Raw genomic sequence first — 10,081 nt, 5'->3', positions numbered from 1 at the left:
GCACGTTACACCAGTGCGAAGTCAGGGTGTAAAGCATTAGCTTTGCACGGGTGTCAGTGACAAGGCCAGTTGTGTGTTATAGCTCTCCAGGCTGGGTTGTCTGAGGAATGAACCCGAGACCTTGGGATCTGAAAGCAGGAGTGTCTTACTCCGGTTTGAGCTAGTCTGCGTGCAGTAAAACTCATAAACTGCTTTAGCCGCTACAGGGGACGGCATCACGCTGCACCAGCACAGGTTAAAGACAGTGAGGAATCAGGACTGTATTTCCCTGTGGCTTTAGCAGGTAGGAACTAGGTCCTCAGATAGAGTAAATGTATTCAGAGCTCTGTTGAAGACACCAGGGCTGTGCTGATTTATGCCAGCTGAGTGTCTGGCCTGCTTCTTAACTCTGTGGTTTCTGATGTAATTGTCCCCCTGCTAGTATGGAAATGGCCCACCTACCAGAGTGACCATCTCAGACACTGATTTAAGGCTAGATTGGTGGCAGGTTTGAGCCCCACTGCAAGCAATGAACCACCAGGAAGCAGTATTGGCAAGGGGAGTAAAGATCACGTCCCCGACAGAACACGGTCGTCTCGGGTGAATTTCCCCTCCTGCTCAGAGAGGCCAGCATGAGCCACTAGAATCCCATTGAAGCCTTCAAAGTCGGTCGGAAGCGATGCCCACGCCTCACGCTGGCCCCTCTGCGAGTGGGTGAGTTGTACCCCCACCTCTGTATTCCCCATAAGGGACAGAGAAGCCCTCGCGTTGCAGCAGAAACAGGAATGCTCCGACCTCATTGCCTTGAGTCCGGTGTGGATCGGAACTTTCCCGAAGTATTAGGTGGGGCTGGTTCTGCCCTGTCTCTGTTTAATAAATCTCGCTTTGCTAGCAGAAAGGAAATTATGTGTGACTGTCCTGGGGAGAGACAATCTTCCCTGCAGATCCAGGCTGGTTGTTCTGTATCCCCTCTACATGCTATAGGAACTGGGCCAGATTCCCAGCTGGTGCACAAATCAGTATGGCTTCATTGGAGTCAGTGGGCCAGATCTTCGGCTGCTGTAACTCGGGATAGCTTCTGCGAAGTCAATGGAGCTACGCTGATTTACGCTGGCTGCTCCACTGGGCCTCATTTACCCCTTTACGCCGTTCTGGCTGGGTAAAAGTGCGTCAGAGTAAATGAGAATCGAGCAGATTTGTCTTGAGGGTCCCATTCGAATATTGCTCTCCGATCCTTTCATTTCAGTCTCTCCAGCAGAGAAAACAAATCTGAGAGCAGGCCCACAACGACTGAGTGGGATCAAAGGTAGGGAAAGTGTTCTGCCAGCCCCTTCTCTATAGGCCTGGTTCTCATTTACACTAACACCTGCTCTACCCACAGATTTTGTCCCAGTATAACGATATCAGTTGGGGGGGGGTGAATAGTTTACCGACATAGTTATTCCAGTATAACCCCTAGTGTGTATGCAGTTAAACCGGTATAAAGGTGCCTTGTACTGGGTCGTGTATTCCCCTTCCCATATGGGAATAGCTATACCAATATAAACCCCTTCATGCCCGTATAATTGCATCCACACTTGGGAGGGATTTCTCTCTATATTGGTAGAAAGTGGAACAGCTTTTGTGTGCCTTAAACCTCTTTCACACAACTGTGGCAGCAGAAAGGAGGTCGCAGCGGGTATAAATTTGGGTCCCTTTACCCAGCCAGAATTATGTAAAATTGTAAATGAGAATTAGACCATATTCTCCTTAGGAAGGACAAACCAGAGAGCACGCTTTCTGGCCATGCCTGGGGCAGTTGCTCTTTGTTTCAGCTCAGCCCTGGACTTCTTCCCCGCCAGCCGCCCATTTCAGACTAGCTTGCGGTTACTGGCATGATGTTAAAAATTCTCAGGATTGTGGCCGCTCTGTGGTTGGTGACCACGCACGCCTATCTCAGATCTCCTCTGGGTGATGTTAACATCAGGTCCTCTTTCCCTCCAGCTCCCCACCCTCCTCGCTCCCTGAAAATCAGCTAGATCGGGCTAGATGTAGTGTTCTCTGGGCTATGTGCAAAAACCTTTGTAAAATAGAATAAACTCTTTAAATTATGCACTAAAGAAACAAAACAAACCCCCAACATATATATATTGTGGTTAGTCGAATTGCCTACACAGTTCAGCCCGCCTATATTGTCACAGGCAGCTTTCATTTTCCCTCCTGTGATGGTGCAAATGTACAAAAAATTGTGCACTTCCCTTTATTAGTTGTATTTATTGTTTAGAAAGGCAATTTTAAAAAGCTATACTCTGTATCTATAAGTATACATATATATATATATTTTAACCTCTTCTTTCCCCCCCCCCCAACGCTCCCTCCCCTTTTTTGTGTGTGAATTAAGGGTTTCTGTTCTCTTGGGTGGCAGCAGATCAGTTTAAAACAAAAAAAACAAAATCCATGATCTTCGTGTAGGACAGATATGGGGGGAAGGGTAATTTTTCTGGGGGGTTGCCCCTCTTTGATACATCTGGATCGTTGGGAGACCCTCGATCTAGTGAAAGCAAGAATGCAGTAGAGAAGTGGATACATGCGAGTAGCTTGTAAATTTCCATCCAGGATCTTTGGCTAGGTCCATCTTTCTCTAGGCATTTGCATCCCTGGGGTCTGGCCTTTCTATATTAATCTCCCAACCCCCGGGAGCTCTTTCTTGGTACATCCTTGCTTTCTCATTCCCAGTCCTGTCCCTTCCCACCCCCACCCACCCCACCCCACCCCCCTTGACAATCAGTGGCTCCTTCCCAGGGACGGCAGCACGTCAGTGAGATGTCCGTTTTGTTTTTTCAATATTCCTTTCTTTGTGCTGTATGGTGATGCGTTATTATATATTACACGATAAGCAAAAGAGATAAAAAAAAATTACCATGAAAAATTCTGATGAGTTTTGTTTGAAAACTCTTTCACTATATTTGTTGTAAAGAGGTTTACTATTAAAAAGAAAAACAAATACACGTTTCTGATAACTTTCCTTGCCTCTGGTTATTTTTCCCCCTCACCCCTTCTCTCGGAGTGTGACTGTGTGAATGCTAGAGCTGAGGGGGGAGTTTTCTCATTTGGAAATTCAAAATTCATTGGGAGGAGGGAGGGGAGCATTTCAGCGATGTGTTTGCCAATTTGTTACCTTTTCTTCCGGTCGGCTATAGAGCGGGTCACTTTTATTTTTTCTTAAATCTTGATGGAATTTCAAAATTGGGGAGGGGGGGACACCAACAAAATCTGAGGGGGGAAATAATCAAATTGCGGGGTGTGATTTTCTTCCCCGCTTCAACCAGCGTCACCATGGGATCACCATTGTCTAGCTCAGTAAAACAGCTGGGAGGGAATGATATAAGATAATATATGGAGCTATACCTATGTCATAGAGCTGGAAGGGACCTGGAAAGGTCAGTGACTCCAGTCCCCTGCCTTCACAGCAGGACCAAGGATCTTAATCCTGGGTTTAGCAGGCCAATGCTCAAACCACTGAGCGATTCCTCCCGCCCTGGAAGGATGGTCCAGGGCAGGGGTGGCCAACCTGTGGCTCCGGCACCACCTGCGGCTCTTCAGAAGTTAATACCCGGCTCCTTGTCTAGGCACCGACTCCGGGGCTGGAGCTACAGGCGCCAACTTTCCAATGTGCCGGGGGGGGGGGCTCACTGCTCAACCCCTGGCTCTGCCCCAGGCCCTGCCCCCACTCCCCCCCTTCCCACCCCCTCCCCTGAGCCTGGTGCCCTCGCTCCCGCCCCATCACAAAACAGCTGATCGGGAGGTGTGGGGAGGGAGAGGGAGGCGGTGATCGGTGGGGGTGCCGGTGGGTAGGAGGTGCTGGGAGCTGATGGGGGGCTGCTGATGTATTACTGTGGCTCTTTGGCAATGCACATTGGTAAATTCCGGCTCCTTCTCAGGGTCAGGTTGGCCACCCCTGGTCCAGCAGTTAAGGTGCTAAAATACCTCAAATGTCTTTAGGATCTGGGCTTTTCTATTGTCAGTTCCCCCTCTGTAAATTGGGGATACCAGCACTTCACTATTGTGTTATGAGGATAAAAGCATTAAAGGTGGTGAGATGCTCAACTACGACAACAATGGGCCATATAAGGCCCTGGCATGTGTAGCGGGCACTAATGTAGGACATATGGACTAATGGGGGATGTGGGAGGGGGTTGGATCAGATTCTAGAGCTGATTGGAAATGGGTTGGTTGTTTTGTTTTGTTTTTAATTTTGCACTAAATTTGAAAGATGTTTTGGTCGTGTGGTTTTGGAAAGAGGCTGCGTGTTTGTGTTTTAAAAGAATTTGTACACAGAATTATTTGTATTTTTCGTTTTTGAAAACTGGAAAGGCAACTTTTTGATTTCAGAATGGGGAAACGTTCACGCTTTGGGGGGACAGATCCCGTTCTGTGACTAAGCTAAGTTCTTCGTATTGGTGATACCACCATAAAAGGGGAAGTGAAAACCATCAACGCAACCAACCAATCAACGAAACACCAGGCCTGATTCTCATTTATGTGACGGCTCTTTTCACCCGCTGTAGCAGTGCAGAGGGGCCTTAAAGTGAGTGTAATTTACACTCACTGATGGTTCCTTTATATGGCCACTAATTTGTTCCAAAGGACGCTGACGAGCTCGGTTCAGCACCTTGCAGGATTGGGCCTGGGACTGGCTCTCACCCTACATGAGAAGGCAGCTGCATTCTGCACTTGCTTCTGAGGGTTCGTGAAGCAGTCGGTTGCCCAGATCCCCTCTGCTCTGGGTTCGTGCCCCAGAGCGCACGGCCAGGAAATAACCGGGAGCTACACTCTGCTCAGGGCCATTTATCTGTTTGCAATGGTCTCATGGACTTTTGGTTGCATTTAAATACTAGAGAAACAAACTGCCTAACTGGGCAGAGCAGTTGTATAGGTGTGTGTTTGTACAGCTCGCCCCTAGTGGGGTGACATGGAGGGGGGGCATGCTGGGTCATGTGCCCCCCCCCCAGATTTGCGGTTTGGCTTGGACTGAGCATGCTCACGTGGACTGAGCATGCCCAGTAACACTGCTGAAGCTGGCTGCCCTCACTTTGCCCCCCCACCCCCCCACTATCAGTAGGCACGGATGATTCTGTCTGGTGGCTGGGCCGAGCAATTGTGTGTGTGTGTGTGTGTGTGTGTGTGTGTACACACCTCATCCTCTAGTGGCTGGATTGAGCAATTGTACAGGACTGTGTGTATGTGTGTGTGTGTTTGAGAGTGCATTTACCACCCCCCACCTCCATGCCTGGTGCACAGAAGAGCAATGAAAGACCCATCACTGCTGAGTACTGAAGCAAGTCTCCTCTAATTCATGCAGCAGAAGAATTGCTGCAGCCAAAGATACAGAGATTCTCACCCCACTGCTGAGTGGGGTGTTTGCACATCAGTGCGGCACGGCGTTTTGTCCTGCAAGGGCAGGTTCCCGCTGATAAACCAAATGCACTGCCTGTCACGCTTTACGAAAGCAGCCAGGATCGTCATCCGCATTTTACAGACAGGGAAGTGACTTGTGCGAGATCGCCCAGCAGCAGAACCAGGCGGAGAATTCAGGTCTCTGAGTCCCAGCCCTGTGCTTGATCCGCCAGGCCTCCTTAGCAAGCCTCTCTGGTGCAGGGGCACGGACATTGTATCTCTGGGACACCCGGAGCCAAACAACAGAGCACTAATACAAAGCACAAACGGTCCATCCTCTTTTGTTCCATGCCTGGTGCTGCTTCCTAAACAGAAGCTTTACAGGCCTAGGGGTGGTCAACATTTTCCCATCTAAACTGTTTTCAGATGAAAAACACAATATTTCGATTCTGAAATGCCACCAGAGTGGTAGGGGTTTTTTTTGGGGGGGGGTGCAAGGGTGGGAGGGGCTCATGCCTCAATTCTCTCTACAGGAGCTGGGTGAATATCGGAAAAAATTGGGGAAAAACTTGTGTCACATTCAGCAAACCTTTCATTTGACCCAGACGAGATCTGAGCTGTTTGGTTCAGGAGTCACATGGATGCTAGATGGTTGGAGGTAGCTATTGATACTACCACACTCTGTGCTTGCTTTCTTTCTTTCTTTCTTTCTTTCTTTCTTTCTTTCTTTCTTTCTTTCTTTCTTTTCTTTTCTTTTCTTTTGAAAACAGAGGATTTCCTTTTCCTATCTGCTCTTGGTTGCACTAAATTCACTTTCTGTAAAAGCAAAACAAACCAGACCAAAAAACTCCATTGATGCTGTAGCAACAGCTAGTTTGATTCACGCACTTCCACTGACAACAACTTGGAGTAATTCTTCCTTTCAGCCACAAGGTGGCACCAGGTAGCAACTCAATGGGTGAAAGCTGAACAGAAAGGCCACGTGCTGGAAGGTCTGTAGTTGAGGCATCAGGCTGGGATGCAGGACACCTGGGGCCAGCTCCCAGCTCTGTCAGCAGACTCCCTGCATGACCTTGGGCAAGTCACTTAAGCTAAAATTTTCAAAGGTGCCTCAGGGACGTAAGAGCTTAAATTCCATTAACTTTCAATGAGACGTAGGCGCTTTTGAAGACTGAACTCTCTGTGGGCCTCAGTTCCCCCTCTGTAAAATGGGAAGAATAATCCTTCCTTGGCCTGTCTTTCCTGTTTAGACTATAAATTCTCTGGGGCAGGCACTGCCTCTTGCTAAGTGTATGTACAGCACCTTGCACAGCAGGCCTGTGATCGCTAGGCACGACCATAATAGAAATATTTACAACACTAAAGAGGATTACACTGAGACCTGCATCCTGTGTATAACACACGATTTCCCTTTGACAGCCACGATCCTGCATCTGTAACATTCTGTCCTCACATCTGGATAGCAGCAGAGCGTCCCGGCAGCCGTCCCTTTCTCCAGTGAATGTGCCAGCTGATGCTTCTTTAACCGGTTGGTAACTTTGGGTAGGACTTGGCTGCTGAGTTAGCTTGAGCGGAAGGAAGCTGAACCACTCTAGGACATCTTTCCCAGTGAATTGTAGGGGAACTTTTCTGTCCTTGCTGGGTGCACAGGGAGAATTGTGGGAAGGCATTGGAGGACTAGCTGCACTCCAGGGTGCTGGGACTTTGCGTTAGGGGCAACATTCACTTGAAATCAATGGCCTTTAGGCACCTGGTGCTTTTAAAACTCCCACAAGGCATCTGTCACCACCTTTAAAAATCTGATCCTATGCAGCTCATAGTGATTAATAGAAATTATTTCTATAGAGAATCCTGGTTGAAAAAGCACCTGCAGGTTCTGCACCTGAAAAGCCCAGGTCCGTTCACAAGGAGATTCCACCTTGTGGCCATTTTGCAGATCTTAGGCACTCCATGGTCCAGGCACTAGTGTAATTGTATAGGGAACATTTGAGCCAGCACAAATCAGTGGGTAATGGCCAGAAGTCAGGCAACCTGGATTCGGTTTCCAGATCTGCCAATGGGCTGTTGTTTAAATGTTCCCTCTCTGTGCCCCTGTTTCTCCATCTGTGAAATGGGGCTAATGGAACTGTGAGTGTTGTTTTTAACAAAGCACTTTGAGATCAGTGAGCTAGGTGACTGTGTCCACCACGGGATGGGGTGCATTCTCCATCACTTGAAATCTTTAACTCGGGAGACGACAGCCTTCTAAAAGATATTCTCCAGTTCAGTTATAGGCCATCAGGCTCAATGGAGGAATGAGGGAGGATGTCTGGTGTGTGTTATGTATGAGATCATAGTGGTCCCTTCTAGCCTTAACATTTATAAAGTTTCCTAATGTCTTTCTTTCAAATCACTCTGTGCCTCAGTTCCCCCTCTCTCTGGGTGCACCTTTACCTGTTTCATACTCTCAAATTAAGTATTTTTATTTATCAAAATAGAAAGAGTTGACGTTAATTTGTATTTTTGTATTATTTTTATTTTTATAGCTAAATATTTAACTGTTTTTCCCCAAAGAAAAATGTCTTTCTGACAAAAGAGAAATGTTCTTCTTCCTCTAAAGAATCAAAGTCAATTTGTGTCAAAGTGCTCAGATTTCCATCAAAAAAATGAAACCTGATGGTTTAGGCTTTTTGACAAAAAAGCAGAAAATTTGTGTCAAAATTTCCCCCAGGGACTCGAAAATAAATCCCCTCTCCTCTCACTCAGAGAACTGGGTAATGGGCAAACAGCTGCAGATTTGCAGGGACCAGTATTTCATCACTTTCAGGCCCTCTGAAAATGGGACCCATTCTATGTTGGGATGTTGGCGTCTTCTCTCTGCTTTGATTAGGTGAATATCTGCTTGGGAAGCTGCCTGAGCCACGGAGAAGTCAGATAATGCCGGGCCAACACGTAAATTATACGCCAGATCATCATTTGTAGCATCACCTCCTGGCTTGGCTTTCTCCTACACGATACATTTGAGATCGTGCCAATCTCTCCGAGGCATATTTCCTGACAAATGGAGATTCAAAAGGCTTCAGCGTGACATGGGCCAGGCTGATATCTCAGGAGCATTTGAACAGCCTGACTCTAAGCATTAAAAAATGTACTCGGGAGAAGTTTCCTGCATTGACAGAGAGATGGATTAGGTGGAACCTACCAGTAATAATACAGCTCTTGATTCTGTAGCTCTGCTAGGAGAGTCCGGTGCTTGAGAATGATAGAGCCTGGATTCAGTCTCTGCTCAGAACTCAGCCAGAGGATTGTGACACTAAAGCAGTGAGGTAAATTCAAGCCCTGAACGTCGCTTTTCCAGGGGCAGCATGGTCCAGTGGCTCCATTTGGGAATCAGGAGCCCTGGGTGCCATCCCTGCCTCTGATTTACTGTGTGACCTTAGCCAGATCATAGTTCCTCTCATACCCTTTGTCCAGCTTGCATATGTATTTAGATCAGGGCCGGCTTTAGGCCGATTCCCCCGATTCCCCAGAATCGGGCCCCACACCTAAGTGGGCCCCATACCTTAGGCGCCTTTTTAATTTTTTTCACATACCCCGCGGGGGTCCAGGTCTTCGGCAGCATTTCGCCGGCGGGGCGTCCGGAGCGAGTGAAGGACCCCTCCCTGCCGAAGTGCTGCCGAAGAGCCGGACCGCCGCCGGGTATTCGAATCGGGCCCCGCAGTTCCTAAAGCCGGCCCTAATTTAGATCATAAGCTCTCTGGGGCATGGCCATTGTAATAGATGTTGGGGAGGGGGCTAATACAATCACGGGACACCGTGAATACCAGGTTGAGTAATCGAGACCGCCGACTGGGGAAATAACCCACTTCCTTCCCTGACGAACCAAGGGACGCACCCCACCCATGGACTTATTCACTACACTGATACTGACTTGGACTGTTAATACATTCCATGGGTGGCGTAGCCGAGCCCACTTATCCACTGACGCTTTAAAAACTCCCGCACTCCAATCTGCGTCTATGCTGGTTATGTGATTTGTTTGTATCTCGCGTGATCCTTGTAACCGATACCTGTAATCCCTCATAACTCAAGCCTGACCCCCGATGTACAGGACCTTCCCTCTTAACTTGTGTATATTTAATTTTAAACATTAGCTTTAATAAATATTAAATGCCTGAACTTTGCCCTGCAACCTCAAATGTTGCTGAGGTGATCCTCGGAGTTTGAGAAGAAGAATCCTCAAAACAGCTTCCCCCAGACCCGTTTGGTTCAGTTCCCTCCTTTGGCTTTCTCAGATGAATTCTCTGTCCTCAGGCAGAGCCTCGGAGAATGCTGATGAACCATCTGGGTCATTGCATCCCGGGTGTAAGAGCATCAGGCTCTGTAGCTGGAGGCCAAGGGCTTGCCTGGGTGGCGAGTGGATCCTCCTCCTTTTGGGACATTTAAAATTAGGCTGGACAAAAGAGGCACTGTCAGGAACACTCCCACTTTGGCTCGGGGGGAGAAGGACTAGCTGATAGACTAGAGATAGAAAAGACCTGTCTGATTCTGCAACTCGAGCCCCAAACATCTGTAGAAGCAGCAAAGAATCCTGTGGCACCTTATAGACTAACAGACGTTTTGCAGCATGAGCTTTCGTGGGTGAATACCCACTTCTTCGAAAGCTCATGCTGCAAAACGTCTGTTAGTCTATAAGGTGCCACAGGATTCTTTGCTGCTTCTACAGAACCAGACTAACACGGCTACC

Source organism: Mauremys reevesii, linkage group 24 (genome assembly GCF_016161935.1).
Source record: "Mauremys reevesii isolate NIE-2019 linkage group 24, ASM1616193v1, whole genome shotgun sequence".
Classification (NCBI taxonomy): Eukaryota; Metazoa; Chordata; order Testudines; family Geoemydidae; genus Mauremys; species Mauremys reevesii.
This window is presented reverse-complemented; position numbering follows the sequence as displayed.